The 25,196-nt window shown below is 37.7% G+C and overlaps 2 pseudogenes; both read left to right on the top strand.

Moving 5' to 3' along the window:
- The first annotated feature begins 4,696 nt into the window (after window positions 1-4,696).
- Window positions 4,697-5,490, top strand: LOC119528655 (annotated as a pseudogene).
- A 17,960-nt stretch (window positions 5,491-23,450) lies between these two features.
- Window positions 23,451-25,196, top strand: part of LOC119529490 — a 36,266-nt pseudogene continuing 34,520 nt past the window's right edge.

Below are 25,196 nucleotides of genomic sequence, written 5' to 3'. Positions count from 1 at the left end.
TGCCGGTTTGAGTGTATTGTGTCCCCCAAATGCCATTATCTTTGTGGTCTTGTGTGGGGCAGAAGTTTTGGTGCTGGTTGGATTTGCTTGGAGTGTGCCCCACCCAGCTGTCAGTGATGATTTTGATGAGCTGTTCCCATGGAGGGGTGGCCCTGCCCATTCAGGGTGGGCCTTGATCAGTGGAGCTATATAAATGAGCTGACTCAAAGAGAGGAAATGGAGTGCAGCTGTGAGTGATGTTTTGAAGAGGAGCAAGCTTGTTAGAGAGGAACGTCCTGGGAGAAAGCCGTTTTGAGGCCGGAGCTTTGGAGCAGACGCCAGCTGCCTTCCCAGCTAGCAGAGGTTTTCCGGACACCATTGGCCATCCTCCGGTGAAGGTACCCGATTGCTGAGGTGTTACCTTGGACACTTTGTGGCCTTAAGACTGTAACTGTGTAGCGAAATAAACCCCCGTTTTATAAAAGCCTATCCATCTCTGGTGTTTTGCATTCTGCAGCATTAGCAAACTAGGATATCTGGCAATACTGGGCTTGCATACTGTTCTAGTTTGCTAATACTGCCAGAATGCAAAACACCAGAAATGGATTGGCTTTTATAAAAGGGGGTTTATTTGGTTACACAGTTACAGTCTTAAGGTCATAAAGTGTCCAAGGTAACACATCAGCCATCGGGTACCTTCACTGGAGGATGGCCAATGGTGTCCGGAAAACCTCTGTTGGCTGGGAAGGCATGTGGCTGGCGTCTGCTCCAAAGTTCTGGTTTCAAAATGGCTTTCTCCCAGGACATTCCTCTCTAGGCTGCAGTTCCTCAAAAATGTCACTCTTAGTTGCTCTTGGGGCATTTTTCCTCTCACTGCTTCTCCAGAGCAAAAGTCTGCTTTCAATGGCTGTCTTCAAACTGTCCTATCATCTGCAGCTCCTCTCTCAGTTTCTGTGCATTCTTCCAAGTGTCCCTCTTGGCTGTAGCTCCTCTTCAAAATGTCACTCACAGCTGCACTGAGTTCCCTCTGCCTGTCAGCTCATTTATATGGCTCCACTGATCAAGGCCCACCCTGAATGGGTGGGTCCATGCCTCCATGGAAATATCTCATCAGAGTTATCACTTCCAGTTGGGTGGGGCACATTTCCATGCAAAAAACCTAATCAAAACATTCCAACTTAATCCCCACTAATATGTCTGCCCCACAAGATTGCATCAAAGAATATGGCTTTTTCTGGGGGACATAATACATTCAAATCAGCACACATACCTACAAGGATGTATTTGGCAGTTGTTGAGTTGTGAGTTTTTGCTTTAAACAGGGTATGTGTTTTCCATTTAACATGCTTCTCACAATCCCTTTTAATTTTAATTTATACCTTACCTGCTTTGTACAATTTCTTTACCATTAACTGACCCTATAAATCTGTTTCCTCCATTCCCCATCCCCTTCTCAGCCTCTGGCAACCTTTATCCTAGTTTCTGACTATAAATTTTCTTATTCTAATTATTTCATATCAGTAAGATCATAAAATATTTGTCCTTTTGTGTCTTGCTTACTTTATCCAAAATGATATCTTCAAGGTTCATCCATGTTGTCACATGTATCAGAGATTCATTCTTTTTCATGGCCACATGATATCCATTGTATGTCTATATCAGATTTTGTTTATCTAACCATCTGTTGATGGACACTTGTGTTGCTTCCATCTTTTGGCAATTGTGAATAATGCTGTTATGAACATTGGTGTGCAAAGATCTGTTCAAGTCCCTGCTTTCAATTTTTTTGAGTATATCATATGACCTGGCAATCCCATTTCTGGGTATATACTCAAAAGAGTTGAAGGTCCCATAGCCATTTGGGACTTGCACAAAACCCAAACACTGAAGTATTGTTTATTCATCTATTCAACTGATATTTCTTAATTATCAGAGTATACAAACTATTGTACTAGATTATACAGATTGTACCAGGATACTTTAAGGTATAGATTTTCTCTCTAGAAGAGACTAGAATGTGGAAAGAGTGATAAATGAGCACAAAATTAACTGTTACAAAGATTAAAGATTGGTATCCTAAGAAAGGTTATCACTATATAGAGGAGAGAGACAGAATACATTTCTCATTAGAATGTCAAGAAAAGTGGATGGAGAGAGTAGAATCAGAACAGGAACTTGGTAGGTAGATATTTACTTGTGGAGTTATGTTAAGAAGGTTTTCTCATTTTTTCCCTATAAAACTGTCAGTTAGGCATGAGGTTAAAGTTATTAGGTTTTATTATATATATTCATATAAATATATATGTATGTTATTTTTATATGGTATTTGTATGGTCATAGAGACAGAGCACAGAGACTATATTGATATTACATGTTCTTGTGAAACGTAAATTCCTTCAGAATTTTTATTGGCAAAATCTTCAAGATTTTTAATAATGATATTGTGCCCTCTCCAATGTATTTAAAAATCATTACGTTGCTTTAATAATAGCTCAATAATAATGCTTATGAATGATTACAAAGTTCCAGGTAATTTACATACATCACATCCTTTAATCCTTACATATTATCTGCAAGAGAGTTATTATTACTATCTACAATTTACAGATGTGGACCTGAGGTGTAAGAGAGGGTAAACAATTTGCCTACAGTAAGATATTAAATGGCAGAGGCAGGTCTTTAATCCAGATAGGCAGCCTCAGAGATAATACTACTATGATAGATCGTGACTGTATTTGTAATAGCAATCTCCATTTAGGGGGACTCAAAAGGTTTACCAACCTTCAACTCTAAGTTAAGTAGCATTCCTTCAATTCTACACATCATTTCCAATGAATTTCAACTCCACGTCACTTCTGCAGCCTAATCTCAAGGCAGGTTGTCCTCAACTTTGACTCAATAAATACTAATTCTGCAGAATTGCTCCACTTCAGATAGGCTAAAATTTGGACATGTGTCTTCAAGCTTGATTTTTCTGAGCTATTAGCTCTCTTATGTAGCTATTTCTATAACTATATTTGTACTAGTTCCTCAACACCAATATTTCTCCTTACTTCTATTACTACTTCCTATTTCATGTAGGATCTGTGGTCCACTAGTTCAGCCTTTCCACTATTCTGAGCTGTCTATCTCCACTGTCCTTTTGAGCTCAAAGGCAAAATCCCAATTCTGAATCTGTAGTGTGTAATGTATTGTCCATTAATCACATGTGGCTATTTAAATAAAAAAATAATTAATTAAAATGAATTTATATTAAAAATGTCATCACACTGGCCACATTTCAACTTATTTAAGTTCCAAGAATGCATGAGGCTCTTAACTTCTCCAGCCCTGTGCACATACTAGTCCCTTTACCAAAAATATTCCCATTTTATATTCCTCTACTCCATTGTTGCTCTTCTGGCCTGGCCTTCACCTGCTTTGTCACCACTTCCTCTTCGGTGGCTGGTTAAGTGACTCTTCTCTGAGGTCTCATGGACATCCTTAAATTTCCGTGTGCATCATTGTATTTACTAGCATCATGTTATAATTGCCTGTTTTCATTTTTGTCTTCCCCTCTTAATTGTATGTTCTTTGGGGGCAAGGATAGACACCACTGCATGAGCATCTTGAGTATTACTTGAAATATGCTTGACCATAAGTTGATACTTTTTAACTGAATTGAAATTGAATTAGCTATTCATCCCTAAACCCATGGTCTTGACATAAATTCAAAGGAACAAATACTGACAAGCATTTAGGTAGCAAATTTAGTGGATTTTGATGTCCAGTGTCTAATGAATTTAGATGTGCAGTACCTGATACATTGATAATGGAAATGTCTGGGAAAATGAAATTAGTAATGAGCATCATTCAGCAAAGATACAACAATTCATATGATTAAGTCGTATATTTAATTGTAGAATTTATTGCAAGATTTCATTATGATTTTTGATGATTGAAAGGTTATCTTTCAGCAAAACTAAAAAATGTGTTCAACAGTTTTATAGTCCAGATACAGAGTCTATGCCTGCCTAATCAAAAAGAGGTGATTTATTTCAGTACATATTTTAATTTTCCCTTTTACTTTGTGTTTATTCATCCAAGCATATTATGTTGCACTTTAATGCCACCTAACGATCAACAATAATACTTTCTTCATGAAAAGAAATCAATAAATATTGAAATAGAATTTTTGTCCCAAATGTCTTCTCAAATCTGTAAGCTGGGGGAGGGATTATTAGTCGCATGTATGTGTGTGTGAGAGAGAAAGAGAGAGAAGGAGAGAAAGATGTTACTTTGCAGTGTCACTTAGTACATTCATTTCATTGTGCTTGGCTGCCACAACTCTTTCCCAGACACAAAATTTGAATATTTTCGTTTGGAATGTTCAGGCACAAAATTAGAATATTGTAATTTGGAATGAAGCTAGAGACCAAAGGCATGCAGTTTCTTAAAACTTGGAGCATGTGTTACATCAACACAGAAGGTTGTTTGCAGTTAAAAGGGATTTTTCTTCACTATCAATATTTCTTCTTCCCTGCCTTTTTAAAACTCTTTAGCTTTATCTCCCCCTAGTGGAACTAAGTAGAATATAATTTTCAACCCCATGAGAGATTAAAAACATCCAACAGGATTCTCTTCCTCAGCATCCCCAGTCCACACGTGATCCAGAAGCTCTGCGGGCTGCTGGGCCCATGCTTCGCAGAACACGTAGTGACACCGAAGATCAGCCCCAATGAACATGTCAGTGTTGACTCTACAAGAATATGAATTTGAAAAGCAGTTCAATGAGAATGAAGCCATTCAATGGATGAAGGAAAACTGGAAGAAATCGTTCCTGTTTTCTGCCCCATATGCCACCTTTATATTTGGTGGTTGGCACCTAATGAACAAATGCTCAAAATTTGAACTGAGGAAACTGTTAGTGCTCTGGTCTCTGACCCTTGTAGTCTTCAGTATGTTCGGTGCTCTTTGAATTGGTGCTTATATGTTCATTTTGATGACGAAAGGCCTGAAGCAGTCAGTTTGTGACCAGAGTTTTTACAACGGACCTGTCAGCAAATTCTGGGCTTACGCATTTGTGCTAAGCAAAGCACCTGAACTAGGAGACATGATATTCATTATTCTGAAGAAGCAGAACCTGATTTTCCTGCGCTGGTACCACCACATCACTGTGCTCCTGTACTCTGGGTACTCCTACAAAGACATGGTTGCCGGGGGTGGTTGGTTCATGACTATAAACTATATCGTGCACGCCGTGCCATGATGTACTCTTACTCTGACTTGCGGGCAGCCGGGTTCCGAGTCTCCTGGAAATTTGTCATCACCTTGTCTCAGATCACCCAGATGGTGATGGGCTGTGTAATTAACTACCTGGTCTTTTCCTGGATGCAGCAGGACCAGTGTCACTCTCATTTTCAGAATATCTTCTGGTCTTCACTCATGTACCTCAGCTACTTGGTGCTCTTCTGCCGTTTCTTCTTTGAGGCCTACGTCAGGAAAATGAGGAAAATGAGAAAGGCTCAATAGTGTTGGAACCAAGGAGGAAGCTGTAGCTCAGGGTCATCAAGAAAAATAATAGACAAATGAAAATGGCACAAGGAATCACATATGGTGCAGCTGAAACAAAACATAATGAGCAAACACAAAACCCAAGGCAGCTTAGGGATAAATAGGTTGACTTAATCCAGTAAGTTTATGATCCTTTTTGGTGAAGACTCACTGAGTTCACCTCTGTCTTAAAGGGCTGCTGCTGGAAGACCCTATTCTCTCTTCATCTGTCAACTCCAGGAGAAATGAGAACAAAAGTGAACCTAAGGTAGAGAAAGAGAAATAAAGGCAAACAAGGCTATTAAGATTGTATGAAAAAATGCATTTACTGAGTATTATAATTCTCTAAAGCTGAAAGAATTTAACTTAAAAAACTGTGAGAGCACACATACACAATCCTCTTTAATGTTTGCAGACACTCAACAGGAGCCAATAGAAAAGATAAAAATGAGAGAGACACAGGGTATGCATCTAGAAAAATTATGCTTTTGCAAACATTAAAGCCTTTTTTAAGAAAGGTTGGTAGATGCAGCCCCCATGAGAACAGATGTCTCTATCACCTCTTATGAAAATGGATGTAAACAACTGTATTTCAACTAAGAGAAACACTGGTATTTTTCCCCTCAGGGTACCACCTCAGGCTAGTGAGTTTGCCAAAACCAAAGGGGTACAATACTTTTCAAAGGTTCTTCCTGGGCAGATTGAAACACTGATAGTTAAACTGCAATTTCTACTCTTAAATGAGAAAGGAAGCTTTATCTTTTGTTCAGTTGTCCAGGCTTTGAACAGAAGAGTAAAGACAGAATAGAAGAGATAGAAACTCAACCAAATGATCTGCAAATGAATTCAGTACTGTCTGTAAAAATGTTCTGTTCCATAACCATTTCTGAGCTGGGAGAGGGGAATGACAGCAGGAAAACGATGTAAGCCGAAGATCAATTCAGTAGACAAACAATACGTATACCCCTCCCATCTGACGTCACGCATACTCGTAACTTTCCTAAACGAAACCACACGGTACAGTCCTTATTTTCTATATTTTTTGTGAATTTCAAAAAGAGATCTGCAGAGCTCTTTCTGATTTTGGGTGAACACTGTGTTTCTGCGTCATCTGCATTTGCTTCCCAAGCAATGTAGCAGTGTTTAAAGTGCCCTCTGCTGGTCAAGTGGAGCTACTTCAGCAAACACACTTCATTCCCAGTCTGGCTGAGAACACTTGACAGCAAAGGGCTCCTCACATGTAGACTTTACCCCTCAAGTTTTAAATGATATACAATAGGGATCATATTTTTTACCAAATCAGAAGACATCCTGTTTCAAGTCAGCTTCAAACATTTTTTAAAAAAGACTTTTGCTCTGGAACTCAGAAAATCAATTTATTAACAGCCATATTCTTTAAAAAAAAAAAAAGTCAGATTATCTGTAGTATTTCAGTCGTTTACAAGCCAAATAAATGTGTAAACGTTTCTAGTATTTTAAAGAAGCGATTATGTAAAATTTTTCAATGTGATATAATAGTACTCTAATCGGTCAAGTAGTTTAATTAGACAAACTAGATGAAAAGATTAGGGGCTCCCCACACTGCATAGATTATAGATACACAACCACACACGCACACAGATGTGGGATACACTGAACTTCAAAGCCCAAATGAATAGAAACACATTTTCTGGCTAGCAGAAAAAGAAACTGTTATCTTATTTGCTTTACTTGATAGTGTACAGTAAAAGGGATTTTTCAGATTATTTTTATATTATTTTAGCTTTAATTGTGGTGTCATTCATGAAAGAGAACTATTCTGCTTTTCTGTCGGAGATGACAAGAGGTTTTCAGCATCTATGTGTGGAATTCTAAAAGAATAAAGTTTTATTCCATTCTGTGTGAATGGTTTGGACAATGAACAGAGAATCCACGCAAACCAGGTCATGGCTAATAGACATGGGGGTTGTGGGAAGAAGATGAAGAGGAGGGAAGCAAAACTGTTGCATCTGTGCTAAATTATTGTGAACAGCTTATAATGTCTTGACATTGATTCATAGATGAAGAACATTGACAGAGGAATGTACTATTACTAGGGCAAAAACTGACATGAGCTGAAAAGATAGGTCCTGCTAAAAGAACCAACTAGTAGATTCTTGGGATGCAAGTAATGTTGTTTTTGAGCTTTGAGAATACACAATACTGTGCAATAAGACTTTTTTCCCTTATAACAGAAAATGAGTAGAGTAATTAAAATGAGGAAAAAGCAAAATAATAAAAAGTAAAAAAAAATCCAACAATTATTTTTTCTTTGAGTATTTGATAGATCTCTCTGGTAAAATCATCTTAAGATGATATTTACTTTCTGTGATGTGTGAAATTACTTAACTATCTTTCTTTACTGGCTATAATATTAGTTAATTGATTATTAAATTTCTTGATTGTAGCATTACAATATTCAATAATCATTAAAGAATTTAGTAAAACATAGTTTAAAAATATTTTTCTTATATTTATCATTAAGGTTATATTTTATCAGGACGCTTTCCATTTCATGCATTTTTAAAAAAGTTATTGGTAGAAATCATTTGTATGCATTTCTAATCCTTTTCATTGTATAAGTTCCTCATTCTCACTTCCAATTTTGTTTGAATGCATTGTCTTTTTTCCCCTTGGTTGTTTTGCCTGAATTTTATCAATTTTAATTTTTTATTTGAAAGGTTGAAATACCCTCTCTAAAAGTTCTTTCAATTATTTTCTGCTCTAGGCTTTATTATTGGGTATATGTTGAGTTTATTCTTGTGTATTATTATTTTTCTAAATTTTAGGTTGGATTGTTAGCTCCTCGTTTATATATTTGAATAGAGTTTTTATTTCAGAACACTTTTATATTTACAGAAAAATGGCAACAACAGTACAGAGAGTTTCCACGCGTCCCAGTTTGCTAAAGCTGCCATTATACAAAATACAGAAATGCATTGGCTTTTATAAAGGGGATTTTTATTAGGTTACAAATTTATAGTTTTAGGCCATAAAAGTGTCCTAACTAAGGCATTGACAAGAGAATACCTTCACTGAAGAAAGGTCAATGGCATCCGGAACACTTCTGGCAGCTGGGAAGGCATGTGGCTCACATCTGCTAGTCCTTTGCTCCTGGGTTTTGGTTTCAAAATGGCTTTCTCCAAAATGTCTTTGGACTACTGCCTCTCTTAGCTTCTCTCTCTCAGCTTCTGTTCATCCTTGCTTGTTCTCCCAGGGCATTTATCTCTAAGCATCTGGGGGTCCTCTCTTAGCTTCTCCAGGGCAAACTCTGGACTTCATCTCTTAGGTTGTTAGCATCTCCAAATGTCTTTCTGTCTGCATCTCCAAGCTTCTGGGTCTGTGTCGGCTCTTAGCTTCTCCGGGGGGCAAACTCTGGATTATGTATCTTAGCTTCTCTCCAAAATGTCTCTCAGCTTCTCTGAGTTCCTTCTCTCTGTGAGGTCTCTCAAAAGACTCCAGTAAACTCCAGTAAACAAGACCATTTCTGAATGGGCAGGTTCACACCTCCATGGAAATAATTTACTCAGAGTTCTCACCTACAGTTGGGTGGGTCACATCTCCGTGGAAACAATCTAATCAAGAGGTTCAACCCTCATCAAAAGACTAACAAGACTGTGTTAAAGAACATGCCTCAACAAGATTGCATTAAAGAACATGGCTTTTGTGGGAGACATAATTTTCAAACCGACACATCATATAATGGACAACCAGTTCCTTCTTCTATCAATATTTTATGTTAGTATGATACGCTTGTTATAATTAATGAATCACTATTTATATTTATTATTAACAAAAGTCCATGCTTTATTCAGGTTTCCTTAATTTTTATCTATTGTCCTTTTTTTATCCTTGAATCTCATCCAGGATTCCACATTACATTTGGCAGTCATGTCCTCCTTCTTGCTTGTTTTTTATGTCCTTGATAATTTTGAGGAGTACTGATCAGGTATTTTGTAGAAAGTCCCTCAATTGGTATTAGTCAGATGCTTTTCTCATGCTTAGACTGGGGTTATGTGGTTTGGGGAGGAAAACCACAAGGGCAAAGTGCATATCAAGGGCACATATTATCAAAATGATTTATCACTGTTGATAATAATTTTGATCACCTGATTGAGGTAGTTTTGTCAGGTTTCTCCACTGTAAAGTTATTCTCTTTCTCCCCTTTCTATACTGTTCCTTTTGGAGGGAAGTCACTGTTCCAGTTTGCTAATGCTGCCAGAATGCAAAATACCAGAAATGGATCAGTTTTTATAAAAGGGGGTTTATTTGGTTACACAGTTACAGTCTTAAGGCCATAAAGTGTCCAAGGTAAGGCATCAACAATCGGGTACCTTCCCTGGAGGATGGCCTATGGTGTCCGGAAAACATCTGTTAGCTGGGAGGGCACGTGGCTGGCATCTGCCCCAATGTTCTGGTTTCAAAATGGCTTTCTCCCAAGACATTCCTCTCTAGGCTACAGTTCCTCAAAAATGTCACTCTTAGTTGCACTTGGAGTATTTGTCCTCTCTTAGCTTCTCTGGAGAGAGATTCTACTTTCAATGGCTGTCTTCAAATGTCTCTCATCTGCAGCTCCTGTGCTTTCTTTGAAGTGTCCCTCTTGGCTGTAGCAGCTTGCTCCTTCTGTCTGATCTTATGTAGTGCTATAGTAATTTAATTCAGACCCACCCTGAATGGGCGGACCAACACCTCCATGGAAATTATCCAATCAGAATCATCACCCACAGTTGGGTGGGGCACATCTCCATGGAAACACTCAAAGAATTACAATCTAATTAACACTGATAGGTCTGCCCACAAAAGATGACATCAAAGATAATGGAGTTTTGGGAGACATAATACATTCAAATCAGCACAGTCACTATGTGTAGTGCACACTTAAAGAGTGAAGATTTATGCTCCACTATCTTGAGTGAGAAGTATAGACATAAACTATTTGGAATTCTTCTGCTCCTCTTCTATTTCTTCCCTTCATTTATTTATTAAATCATTTATTTATATGAGCATAGCAACATGTATTTGTCATTTAGCTGATAATCCTATACTACTTTACTTATTTTATTGCACCAAACTGATCTAGCTTTGGCCATTGGAAGCTCTTTCAGTTGACTCCTATGTCCTTTTGACACATCCCTATTATTGTGGGTTTTTTGTTTTTAAGCACTTCCTTACTTTCTGGCACTGAGATTGCTCTAGGCATGTCTTGGATACTTTCTGCCTCAGAACTAGAATCAGTCATTTCTCCAAAGGTTAGCTCCTTACTTTTAGCCTTTTCTTTTTTGGTAAATGAACTTATGACTAAAATATTCTCTTTGAGTATTATTTTTAACCGAAGCCTGCAATTTTGTATAGATAGAATTGTTTTTTAAATTCCTTGTGTTTTTAAATTTTCATTATAATTTCTTCTTGTCCCATGAGTTATTTAGAAAAGAATGTGTTCTTGTGTGTATGTATTTAAATTCCAAACTTTAAGCATTTATTTGAATTTTCTTTCTTTTATGTATTTCTCATGTAATTTCCTTGTGGCTAGAAAACGTGGTCAGAATGACACTGATTCTTAGAAATTTGCTAAAATTTACTTTATGACTTAATACTCATCTTACATCCATAAATGTTCCATGAGTATTAAGAGAATTTATATTCTGTAATAACTGATAAAAAAGAAAGCTTCTTAATTGGGTTACCAAAATTGTCCATATACTTAATAGTTTTTTCTACCTGGTCTGTTACATTTTGTGAGAATGAATAAATGCAGAATAACAACATTTTGCTTCAATTTTAAGGAGAGAATTCATAAAATGATATGAAACATCTGTGTTAAGTCATCTTTGATCTAGACATAGTAAATAATTGCAGATCAACAAGAAAAGAAGAGTTAGACAAAAATTATAGATACTCAAAACATTTTGATCTCACTAGTCAAATAAAAAAACAGATTTTACAGCAATCCATTGAAATAGAATTTAATAGCTTTGAGTCTCTGGAGGCTAAAACTTTGAAAAATCTTATCTATATTACTGCTATAAAGATTGAATTTTACTGAAGGTAGATTGAAAATAAATAGAAATTTTTTAAAAATGATTGTCATAGACAACCAACATTTTTAAGCAGTTGAAGAAAAAGGGTTTGAGATTTTTTCCAAACTACAAATACTAGATTCAAAATTACTTCAAATACTTACATTATCAAAACTTTTTCTCCCCAAGTTATGTGTTGATATTTAGGTGAAAACAAATAAAGTAATATAGCTGCTGAGTGTGTACAGGTTAAATAGTGATTAGTAAAATTTAAAAATGAATTATGGGAGCTTCCAGAAGATGGTGGTTAGGAGGGACAGGGCAAAAAAAATCACTGTGAAAAATACTAGATAAAAGCCAGAAAATGACCCAGAACACCAGTTCCAGCAATGCACCAACTGGACAAGGTCTGCTAAATCCATAGGGATTGTGCACTTGGTGAAACTGGGAGTCTGCATTCTGAAACAAGTGAGTGAGTCTGCTGGATAACCAGCAGTCATGCCGCAGTCAGGAAACCGGGGATTGGCGTTTGGAGTTGGACTAGTTTTAAAAACCCAAAAGCAGTTGTGGATGTGGCAGCGAGAACTGCAAAAGGAAGTGGAGCAGGAACTGCATCCCCACAGCCTGTGGGCTAGCCTTAATATCTGGCATGGACAATAGCCTTTCGTGCACCTGCTGCTAATTGTCTCGGAGGTAGGAAGACAGAGGTTAGTGAAAAGGGGAAAATAACCATGCCCCATACAGCCATCTTCCCAGCAGGCTGGGAATGCTCCTGCCCGGTGCCAGCATCGCAGCACAGAACTATGCTGAACAACCCAGTGCAACAGGAAGTATTTCCAGCAACATGAGCACATGCCACAGTATCTGGCAAAGACTACAGCCTTTCACATACACATAGCTAATTGTCCTGGAGCTAGGAAGGCTGAGGCATAAGAAAAGGGGGAAATTAACATGCCCCATACAGCCATCCTTTTAGCAGGCTGGGAACACCCCTACGTGGCCCTGTGGCCCAGAACTTCCCTTTGGGGATGGCATGCACTTGTGATGTAGCACAGTCTTCCCTCAGCAGATGCCCTGGGAAGGCAAGGCTTGGAAGAGGGACCCACTCAGAAGTCCAGGGACCATACACCAAAACCAAGGACTTGTGGGTCAACAGTAGAGACAAACTGTAGTGACACTGAACTGAAGGATTAAACTTTTGCAACAGCTTTGAGTCTCCAGGAACACATGGGAGGTTTGATTATTAAAGCTGCCGTCCCTCCCTAACCACTCAGACACATGCCCCACATTCAGAGCAGGCAATACCAACTAAAGATGCAAACTTGGTACACCAATTGTGCACCCACAAAATTCATAGCCCCACTCACCACAAAGACAAAGTTGGGGAGAACTGGCTTGAGAGGACTAGGTGGCTCACAGATGCCCATGCTGGTTACTTAGAGATACTGCATGCCACCAAGTGGTAGATCTGACAAATTAGAGATAAGTGTTTAAATAAGTCTTCATGTCCTAAAAGAACCCTATCAAAAAAATGCAAAGAGGCCCAAAACAACAGAAACTTTTAAAGCATTTGAAGAAACCAGATGATATGGATAACCCAAACTGAAACACCCAAATCAAAAGATCAGAGGAGATGCAGTACTTGGAGAAATTAATCAAAGAACTAAAGACAAACAATGGGAATACAGCACAGGATATAAAGGACATGAAGTAGACTGTAGAAGAGCATTAAGAAGAAATTGCAAGAGCAGATAAAAAGATGATCTTATGGAAATAAAAGGAACTGTTGACCAAATTAAAAAGATTCTGGATACTCACAGTACAAGACTAGAGGAAGCTGAACAGTGAATCAGTGAAATCGAAGAAGACAGAATGGAAAATGAAAGAACAACAGAAAGAATGAGAAAAATTAAAAAAAAAATGGACTTCAGGGATATGATAGATAAAATAAAATATCCAAATATGAGTCATTGGTGTTCTGGAAGGGGAAGAGAAGGGTAAAGGTCTAGGAAGAGTATTCAAAGAAATTGTTGAAGAAAACTTCCCAAACCTTCTAAACAACATAAATACACAAATCATAAATGCCCAGTGAACTCCAAATAGAATAAATCCAAATAAACCCACTCTGAGACATATTCTGATCAGATTGTCAAATACTGAAGAGAAGGAGAAAGAAAGTTGTGAAAGCAGCAAGAGAAAAGCAATTCATCACTTACAAAGGAAACAGGATAAGGCTAAATAGTGAGTACTCAGTGGCCACTGTGGAGGTGAGAAAGCAGTGGCATGACACATTTCAAAGTCTGAAAGAGAAAAATTTCCAACCAAGAATTCTTAATCCAGCAAACATGCCCTTCAAATTTGAGGGAGAGCTTAAATTTGTCACAGAGAAACAAATGCTGAGAGAATTGGCTAACAAGAGACCTGCCCTACTTCAGGTACTAAAGGAAGCCCTACCAACAGAGGAACAAAGAAGGGAAAGAGAGAGATGGGGAAAGGTTCAGTACTAAAGAGATTCAGTATGGGTACATTAAAGGACATTAAGAGAGAGAGGAGAAAAATTTACCTGACAAACATAAACCAAAGGATTGGATGGCTGACTCAAGAAATGCACTCACAGTAATAATGTTGAATGTAAATGGATTAAAATCCCCAATTAAAAGATATAGTTTGGCAGAATTGATCAAAAAATATGAACAATCAATACGTTGCATGCAAGAGACTCATCATAGACACAGGGACACAAAGAAAATGAAAGTGAAAGGATGGGAAAAAAAACATTTCATGCAAGCTACAGCCAAAAGAAAGCAGGAGTAGCAATATTAATCTCAGATAAAATAGACTTTAAATGCAAGGATGTTATGAGAGACAAAGAAGGTCACTACATACTAATAAAAGGGGCAATTCAAGAAGAATAAATAACAATCAAATGTTTATGCACCCAATCAAGGAGCCGCAAAATACATGAGACAAACATTGGCAAAACTAAGGGAAGCAGTAGATGTTTCCACAATAATTGTGGGAGACTTCAACACATCACTCTCTCTTATAGATAGATCAACCAGACAAAAGACCAATAAGGAAATTGAAAACCTAAACAATCTGATAAATAAACTGGATTTAACAGACATATTTAGAACATTACATCCATAATCACCAGGATACACATTCTTCTCTAGTGCTCACAGAACTTTCTCCAGAATAGAACATATGCTGGGACATAAAAAATGCCTCAATAAATTTAAAAAAATTGAAATTATTTAAACCACATTCTCTGACCACAATGGAATACAGTTAGAAGTCAATAGCCATCAGAGACTTAGAAAATTCACAAATATCTGGAGGTTAAACAACACACTCCTAAACAATCAGTGGGTTAAAGAAGAAATAGCAAGAGAAATTGCTAAATATAGAGAGATGAATGAAAATGAGAACACAACATATCAAAGCCTATGGGATGCAGCAAAAGCAGTACTTAGGGGGAAATTTATAGTGCTAAATGCATACATCAAAAAGGAAGAAAGAGGGAGGAGCTAAGATGGCAACATAGAGAAGAATGGAAGCAAGTTAGCCCCCTGAACAACTGACAAACAATGGGAACAACTAGTAAATAACCTGGAATAACTGTGGGGAGACAAACATGATTGTCCACTCATCATATGCCGACCTGAATTGGGAGGAATGCCCAAGATTGCAGCATAAAATCTGTAAGTAAAAACTGTAGACCCAAGCCAAGAGCCACTCCATCACAGAAGCCTCACAGAGCTAGAGAGCAGCACTCTCTAAACAAGTGAATATACCTCAGCCCAGCTCCACCTGGGGAGTTAACTGCTCAGTACAGACTGTGAATCCCCAACAAGCAGACAGAGGCTTTTGGTGATGACTGACCTTAGAGAATCAGGGGATGTATGTTTCTCAGGATGGGGAGCCCAAAGGATCAGGTGTTATCTCTGGCTGGCAGGTGAATCTGGGGGCCATAGACCAACCCTGAAGTGGGCTTTCTGTCCCTTTCTCTCTCTCTCTCAACCTAGGTCACTCAATGGAGAAAACCTCAACCATTTTTGGCTGGCAGTGCTCTACAGGAGAGAAAGCCTCAGCCATTTTAAACTCACAGCACTCTGACCCAGACAAGGGTGGAGATAGCAGAGTCAGAGAAACAATCTATTTATATGCAAATGACCTCTCTCTAGGAGGCATATCTTCCCAAAAGGAAAGAGGTGGGGCACAGCTCTACTACTCACCTTCCATTCATAACAAGACCCCAGAACTTAGGGGAAAATAGTCCCTGGCCACACCTCTTTCACCAGCCTGGAGTGACAGGCTGACAGGCACCACCTGTTAGGCAGAAAAGTGCAGGGTGTGTCAATCCTCTAAGACATACAATCAGGGAAACCAGATGCTGAATATTTCCTCCTTCTGGGACCTGAGCTGGTTCTCATCTGGGAAAACCTGATTGGGATGACCAAGGAGGTCAGATGCCTAGACAACAGAAAACTACAATCTACACTAAGAAAAACAAAGTTATGGCCCAGTCAAAGGAACAAACTTACACTTCAACTGAGATACAGGAATTTAAACAACTAATGCTAAATCAATTCAACAAGTTTAGAGAAGACATGGCAAAAGAGATAAAGGCTATAAAGAAAACACAGGGCATACATAACGTGGAAATTGAAAGTTCAAAAAAACAATTTGCAGAATCTATGGAAATGAAAGGCAAAACACAAAAGATGAAAGCCACAATGGAAACATATAATAGCAGATTTCAAGAGGTAGAAGAAAATACTCAGGAACTGGAAAACAAGACACCTGAAAGCCTACACACAAAAGAACAGATGAAGAAAAGAATGGAAATATATGAGCAATGTCTCTGGGAACTTAAGGACAAAATGAAATGCAGGAATGTATGTGTCATTGGTGTCCCAGAAGGAGAGAAGGGAAAAGGGGCAGAAGTAATAACAGAGGAAATAATCAATGAAAATTTTCCATCTCTTATGAAAACATAAAATTACAGATCCAAGGAGTGCAGCATACCCCAAACAGAACAGATCTGAATAGGCCTACACCAAGGCACTTAATAATCAGATTATCAAACATCAAATACAAAAAGAATCCTGAAAGCAGCAAGAGAAAAGCGATTCATCACATACAAAGGAAGCTTGATAAGACTATGTGCAGTTTTCTTAGCAGGAACCATGAAGGCAAGAAGGAAGTGGTGTGATATATTTAAGATACTGAAAGAGAAAAACCATCAACCAAGAATCCTCTATCCAGCAAAACTGTGCTTCAAATATGAGGGAGAGTTCAAAATATTCTTTGACAAACAGATGAGAGAGTTTGTGAACAAGATACCTGCCCTACAGGAAATACTAAAGGGAGCACTACAGAGTGATAGGAAAAGACAGGAGTGAGAGGTTTGGAACACAATTTTGGGTGATGATGGTAGCACAACAAAGTAAGTACACTGAACAAAGGTAACTATGAATCTGGTTGAAAGAGGAAGGTTAGGATTATGTGGAACACCAGAAAAAAAGAGGAAAGATAAAGACATACTATATAACTCAGTGAAACATAGAGTGTTCAACAAATTTGATAAAATGTACAAGTATGTTTTTCACGAGGGAGAACAAATGAATGTCAACCTTGCAAGGTGTTAAAAATAGGGAGGTGGAGAAGAAACTAAGATGGCAACTAGGAGATACAGGGCAAAAAACACCTCCATGAAAAATATTAGACAAAATCCAGAAAGTGACCCAGAAAACCAGTTCCAGCAATGCACCAGCTGGACAAGTTCTGCTAAATCCACAGGGACTGTGCAATTGGTGAAACCAGGAGTCTGCCTTCTGAAATGAGTGAGAAAACCTGCTGAGTGTCCAGCAGCCACACTGTGGTGTGGGGAAACCAGGGATTGGCATTTGGAGGCAGACTAGTTCTTTTTAAAAAACCCAAAAGTGGCTGCAGATATGACAGCAAGAACCGCACAGTGAAGCATGGCAGGAACGGGCTGTGTGAATGCCTCAATATCTGGCATGGAAGATAGCCTTTCGCACACCCACTGCTAATTGTCTCAGAGTGAGGAAGGCAGAGGTTAGCCCAAAGGGGAAAATAACCATGCCCCTTGCAGCCATCTTCCTGGCAGGCTGGGAACGCTCCTGCGTGGTGCTGGAGCCACAGCCCAGAGCCATGCCAAAAAACCCAGTGTGACAGGAAGTGTTTCCAGCAACATGCACACACACCAAAATATTGGGCTTGGATAATAGCCTTTCATGCACCCACAGCTAATTGTCCCAGAGCTGGGAAGGCAGAGCTGTGCAAAAAGGGGGAAAATAACACTCCCCATTCAGCCATCCTTACAGCAGGCTGGGAATGCCCCTCCATGGCCCGGCAGCCCAGAACTTCCCTTGAGGGATGGTGTGCACTCAGAACATAGCACAGCCCTCCCTCAGCAGAGGGCTTGAAGGGTACGTCTTGGAAGAGGGACCCACTTGGAAATCCCAGGGACCATATGCCAATACCGAGGACTCATGGGTCAGTGGCAGAGACAATCTGTGGCAAGACTGAAATGAAGGTTTAGACTCTTACAACAGCCTTAAATCTCCAGAAACACCTGGGAGGTTTGATTATTAAAGCTGCCCTCCCTTCCTAACCACTCAGACACATGCCCCACATTCTGGGAGACAGCACCGACAACACACCCAAACTTGGTGTACCAATTGGACCCCACAAGAATCAGACCCCCACAAACCACAAAGACAAAGTTGGGGAGAACTGACTTGAGGGGAATAGGTGACTTGCAGATGCCATCTGCTGGTTAGAGAAAGTGTACGCCACTAATCTGTAGATCTAACAAATTAGAGATGTCTGTGAATAGTCCTATATATCATAAAAGAACCCTATCAAATAAAGCAAATGCCAAGAGTCCAAAAACAGCAGAAAATTTTAAAGCATATGAAAAAACCAGACAATATGGATAACCCAAACCCAAACACCCAAATCAAAAGATCAGAGAAAACACAGTACTTGGAGCAATTAATCAAAGAACTAAAGAAAAACAATGAAAGCATGGCACAGGATATAAAGGACATGAAGAAGACCCTAGAAGAGCATAAAGGGAAATTGCAATAGTAAATTAAAAAACAGATGATCTTATGGAAATAAAAGAAACTGTTGACCAAATTAAAAAGATTCTGGATACTCACAGCACAAGACTAGAGGAAGCTGAACAACGAGTCAGCAACTTCAAGACCACAGAATGGAAAATGAAAGAACAAAAGAAAGAATGGGGAAAAAATTGAAAAAATCAAAACAGACCTCAGGGATATGATAGATAAAGTAAAACATCCAAATATAAGACTCATTGGTGTTCCAGAAGGGGAAGAGAAGGATAAAGGTCTAGAAAGTGTATTGAAAGAAATTGTTGGGGAAAACTTCCCAAATCTTCTACACAATATAAATACACAAAGCATAAATGCCGAGTGAACATCAAATAAAATAAATCCAAATAAACCCACTCCAAGACATTTTCTGATCAGACTGGCAAATGCTGAAGAGAAGGAGCAAGTTCTGAAAGCAGCAAGAGAAAAGCAATTCACCACATACAAAGGAAACAGGATAAGACCAAGTAGAGACTACTCAGCAGCCACCATGGAGGCGAGAAGGCAGTGGCATAACATATTCAAAATTCTGATAGAGAAAAATTTACAATCAAGAATACTTTACCCAGCAAAGCTCCCCTTCAAATTTGAGGGAGAGCTTAAATTTTTCACAGACAAGCAAACACTAAAAGATTTTGCTAATAAAAGACCTGCCCTACTTCAGATATTATAGGGAGCCCTACTGACAGGCAAACAAAGAAGGGACAGAGAGATATAGAGAAAGTTTTAGTACTAAAGAGATTCAATGTTGGTTCATTAAAGGACAATAAGAAAGTGAGGGGAAAAAATATATCTGACAAACATAAACCAAAGGATAGGATTGCTGATTCAAGAAATGCCTTCACAGTAATAATGTTGCATGTAAATGGATTAAACTCCACAATTAAAAGATATAGATTGGCAGAATTGATGAAAAAATATGAACAATCAATATGTTGCATGCAAGAGACTCATTGTAGACACAGGGACACAAAGAATTGAAAGTGAAAGGATGGAGAAAATATTTCATGCAAGCCACAGCCAAAAGAAAGCAGGAGTAGCAATATTAATCTCAGATAAAATACACTTTAAATGCAAGGATGTTATGAGTGACAAATAAGGCCACTACATACTAATAAAAGGGGCAATTCAACAAGAAGAAATAACAATCATAAATCTTTCTGCACCCAATCACAGTGCCACAAAATACATGAGACAAACATTGGCAAAACTAAAGGAAGCAGTAGATGTTTCCACAATAATTGTGGAAGACTTCAACACATCACTCTCTCTTATAGATAGATCAACCAGGCAGAAGACCAATAAGGAAAGTGAAAACCTAAACAATCTGATAAATGAATTTGATTTAACAGACATATATAGAACATCACATTCCAAATCACCAGGATATACATTCTCTTCTAGTGATCATGGAACTTTCTCCAGAATAGACCATATACTGGAACATAAAACAAGCCTCAATAAATTAAAAAAAATTGAAATTATTCAAAGCATGTTCTCTGACCACAATGGAATACAGTTAGAAGTCAATAACCATCAGAGACTTAGAAAATTTACAAACAACTGGAGGTTAAAAATGAGGGGGAGATGAAAACATTCCTGGATAATCAAAAGCTGAGGGACTTCATCACCAGTAGATCAGTCCTATAAGAAATGTTAAAGGGAACTGTGCAGGTTGAAAGGAAGGGACACTAAACAATTGACTGAAACCACATAAAGAAATAAAGATTTCCAGTAAAGATTACATGGTAAATATAAATACCAATACTACTGTATTTTTGATTTGTAACTCCACTACTTACTTCCTACAGGATCTAAAATACATAAAGTGTAATGATAAATCAGTGGTTTTGGACTCAGAGTAAAATGTGTAATTTTGACAAGAACTACATAAAGGTGGGGGAATGGAGGAGTACAGGAACATAGTTTATATGTCCTGTTGAAGTTAAGTTGGTATCAAAGAAAACAAGATTGTTATAGATTTAAGATGTTGAATTTAAGCCCCATGGTAAACACACACAAAAAAATCAGAGAATATGGTCATAGAGATGAAGAGTATGGGTTATGAGAAGTGGGGGAAGGAGCAATGGGAAGTTAATAAGAAATGAGTGTAAGGTTTCTGTTTGGGGTGAAGGGAAATTTCTAGTAATGGATGGTGGAAAGGTGATGGCATTGCAACATTGTGAATGTGATTAATTCCACTAAATGGAATGCTTGGGAGGGGTTGGAATGGGAAGATTTATGCTGTATATATGTTTCCACAATTGAAAAAAAAAAAAGACAGTCTAAATAGATAATGGCAATTAAATGCCACAGATGATCCTGGATGAGATCTAAGAATAGAGGAGAAAAGGTTCAAAAAGACACAATTGGGACATAAGAAAAAAATGAAATACAGAATGCAAGCTTTGTATCAATGTTAAATTTCCAGAACTTCTTAACTACACTTAATGTGATTACATAAATGAATATTCTGGTTCATAGGAAATGTATATGTGAATTATATTATTTGTTCCAGGATGTGTGCAACTTGCTCTCATATGTTCAGAAGATAGAGCAATAGATGATGGATAAGATAGGGAGGGAGGGAGGGAAAGAAATGGTAAAGTGACAAAATATTAAAGTTGGTAGATCTGGGTATCAGTGGAGGGGTTTGGAGTATGCTGGAGTTCTGTGTATGGGGTTTGTATTATTTTTGCAACTGTCCTGTAAATATGAATTTATTTCAAAATAAAAAGTGAAAAAAAAGAGAATTCATGGAGAGATCGGTCAGGAAAAAGCAGGCTTAAATCTAAGGTCAAGATGCTTCATCCCCCATAAGTGGAAAATGACTCCCAGGGGTATAAATCTCCCTGGCAATGCAGGACATGACTCCTGAGGATGAGCCTCGACCTGGCATCGTGGGATTGAGAAAGTCTTCTTTACCAAAAAAGGGGAAGCAAAATGAAACAAAATAGAGTTTCAGTGGCTGACAGATTTCAGATGGAGTCAAGGTCACTCTAGAGGGCATTCTTATGCACTATAAACATATCCCTTTTTTAGTTTTTAGTGTATTGGAATAGCTAGAAGGAGATGCCTGAAACTGTCAAACTGCAACCCAGTAGCCTTGATTCTTGAAGATGATTGCACAACTGTGTAGCTTACGTGGTGTGACTGTGTAGCTGTGAAAACCTTGTGGCTCACATTCCCTTTATCCAATGTGTATGGACAGATGAGTAGAAAAATGGGGACAAAAACTAAATGAAAAATGGAGTGAGATGGGGGGATGGAATGTTTCACGTGTTCTTTTTCACTTTTATTTTTATTCTTATTTTCATTCTTTTTGGATTCAGGAAAGTGTTCAAAAATTGAATGGGGTGATGAACGCACAACTATATCATGGTATTGTGAACAGTTGATGGTGCACCATGGATGACTGCATGGTATGTGAATATATCTCAAGAAAACCAAATTTTTTTAAAAAAAGAGATGAAAAAATAGGGTGGTATTAGGGAAAAATAAAATCAATGTAAACTAGAGACTATAATTAACAGAATCATTGTATTATGCTTCCTTTAATGTAACAAGGGCAATATAATAAGGTAAATGCAGATAAAAGGGAGGTATAGGGGAGGGTTGTGAGACTCTTGGCATTGGTGGTGTTGTCTGACTCTTTATTCTACTTTGATCTAAGGTCATCTTTCCTTTCGCTGCTTCCTAGCTGTCATGTTTTTTTTTTTCTCTTTCTTTTTTCTTTTTCATTTGCCTGTCTACCTTCTTTGACTCTTCCTCCTGCTTTGTGAAAGAAATGTACATGTCCTTATATAGATAGTAGTGAGGGTGGTGACACATATATATGTGACTATACAGGGAACCACTGATTGTTTACTTAGGATGGAATGTATGGTGTGTGAACAAAACCATCTTAAAAAAAATGGGTTGATGATGAAATCTTGAGGGCAATATACTGAGTGAAATAAGCCAGACACATAAGGACAAATATTGCAGGGTTTCACTGATAGGAACTACTTATAGTATGTAAACTCATAGACATGAAATATAAGTTACCAAGATATAGAACTAGGCTAAAGAATGGGGAGCAGTTACTTAGTATGAGCAGAATCTTCAACTAAGATGAATTTAAATGTGTGGAAATGAACAGAGGTGATGGTAGCATGTTGTGAAAATAACTAACAGTGCTGAATGGTGCATGAATGTGGTGGAAAGAGGCAGCTCAGAGTCATGTATGTCACCAGAAGGAAAGTGGGACGTTAAAAGATGAGAATGTATAAAACAGTAAACCTTGTGGTGGGCAATGTCCTAGATTAACTGTACAAATATTAGAAATCTCTTTCATGAACCAGAACAAATGTATGGCACTACAACTAGAAGTTAATAATAGAGGGGCATATAGGGAAAAAATAAATATATACCAATTGCAAACTATATACTACAGTTAGTAGTATTTCAGCATTCTTTCCTAAACAGTAACAAATGTACTATACCAGTACTATGAGTCAACAATGAAGGGGGTTGGTTAGGGATATGGGGGTATTTGAGTTTCCTTTTTTTTTTTCTTTGTCTGTATTTCTTTTCTGAAGTAATGAAAATGTTCTAAAAATTGAACAAAAATTAATTGTGGTGATGGATGTACAGCTGTATGATGGTACCGGGGGCAACTGATTGTACATTTTGGATCTTTGTATAATTGTATGGTATGTGAACAATCTCAATTAAAAAAAAAAAAGAAGAATGAGCTAAAATCAAAGAACTAATGGAGCAACTGAAGGAACTAGAAAATGAACAGCAAACTAATCCTAAACCAAGTAGAAAAAAAGAAATAAAAAGGATTAAAGCAGAAATAAATGACATAGAGAACAACAACAACAAAAACAATAGAGAGAATAAATAACACTAAAAGTTGATTCTTTGAGAAGATCAACAAGATTGACAAGCCCTTAGCTAGACTGAAAAATCAAAAAGAGATAAGACCCAAATAAACAAAATAATGAATGAGAAAGGAGACATTACTGTGGATCCCAAAGAAATTAAAAAATATAAGAAGATACTATGAACAACTGTATGCCAACAAACTGGATAATGTAAAGGAAATGGACAATTTCCTGGAAACATGAACAATGTAGACTGACCAGAGAAGAAACAGAAGACCTCAACCAACCAATCACAAGCAAAGAGATCCAATCAGTCCTCAAAAAACTTCCTATAAATAAATGTCCAGGACCAGATGGCTTCTCAGAGGAATTCTACCAAAGTTTCCAAAAAGAACTGACACCAGTCTTACTTAAACTCTTTCAAAACATTGAAGAAAATGGAACATTACCTAACACATTTTATGAAGCTAACATCAATCTCATACCAAAACCAGGCAAAGATGCTACAAAAAAGGAAAACTACTGGCCAATCTCATACCAAAACCAGGCAAAGATGCTACAAAAAAGGAAAACTACTGGCCAATCTCCCTAATGAATATAGATGCAAAACTTCTCAACAAAATACTTGCAAATTGAAGCCAAAGACACATTAAAAAAATCATACACCATGACTAAGTGGGGTTCATTCCAGGCATGCAAGGATGGTTCAACATAAGAAAATCAATCAATGTATTATAATACATTAACAAATCAAAAGGGAAAAATCAAATGATAATTTCAATAGATGCTAAAAAGCATTTGACAAAATCCAACATCTGTTTTTGATAAAAGCACTTCAAAAAGTAGGAATTGAAGGAAACTTTCTCAATATAATAAAGAGCATATATGAAAAACCCATAGCCAGCATAGTACTCAATGATGAGAGACTGAAAGCCTTCCCTCTAAGATCAGGAATGAGACAAGGATGCCCACTGTCACCACATTGTGCTAGAAGTGCTAGCCAGGGCAATCTGGCTAGACAAACAAATAAAAGCCATCCAAATCGGAAAGGAAGAAGTAAAACTGGCATTGTTTGCATATGATATGATCTTATATCTGGAAAACCCTGAGAAATCAACAATGCAGCTACTAGAGCTAATAAATTTAGCAAAGTAGCAGGATATAAGATTAATGCACATAAGTCAGTAATAATTCTATAGGCTATAAATGAATGAAGTGAAGAGACACTCAAGAAAAAGATACCATTTTCAATAACAACTAAAGAAATCAAGTATCTAGGAATAAACTTAACCAAAGACATAAAAGACCTATACAAAGAAAACTACATAACTCTACTGAAAGAAGTATTACATATTACACTAACATGAACATTGAAAAATGTAAAATAAATGGTTTATAATGTAGAATGTAGGGGACCTAGCTAGAGAGCAATTAGTGAAGGGGGAATGATAACCTAATAACAGATAAGTTATCGTGGGTAAATTTAACCTTCTGAGAATGCCTAGGAATGACTATGGTTTGTTAATTTCTGGTGGGTATGGTAGGAACAAGTTCACAGAAATGTTGCTATCTTAGGTTATCTGTCTTTCTTATTCCTTTGATGGGTTATAGTCTGTACATTTTCTTTG

Source organism: Choloepus didactylus, chromosome 3, assembly GCF_015220235.1.
Source record: "Choloepus didactylus isolate mChoDid1 chromosome 3, mChoDid1.pri, whole genome shotgun sequence".
NCBI lineage: Eukaryota > Metazoa > Chordata > Mammalia > Pilosa > Megalonychidae > Choloepus > Choloepus didactylus.
Note: the sequence above shows the minus strand (reverse complement) of the source record. Positions and strands in the feature narration are given on the sequence as shown.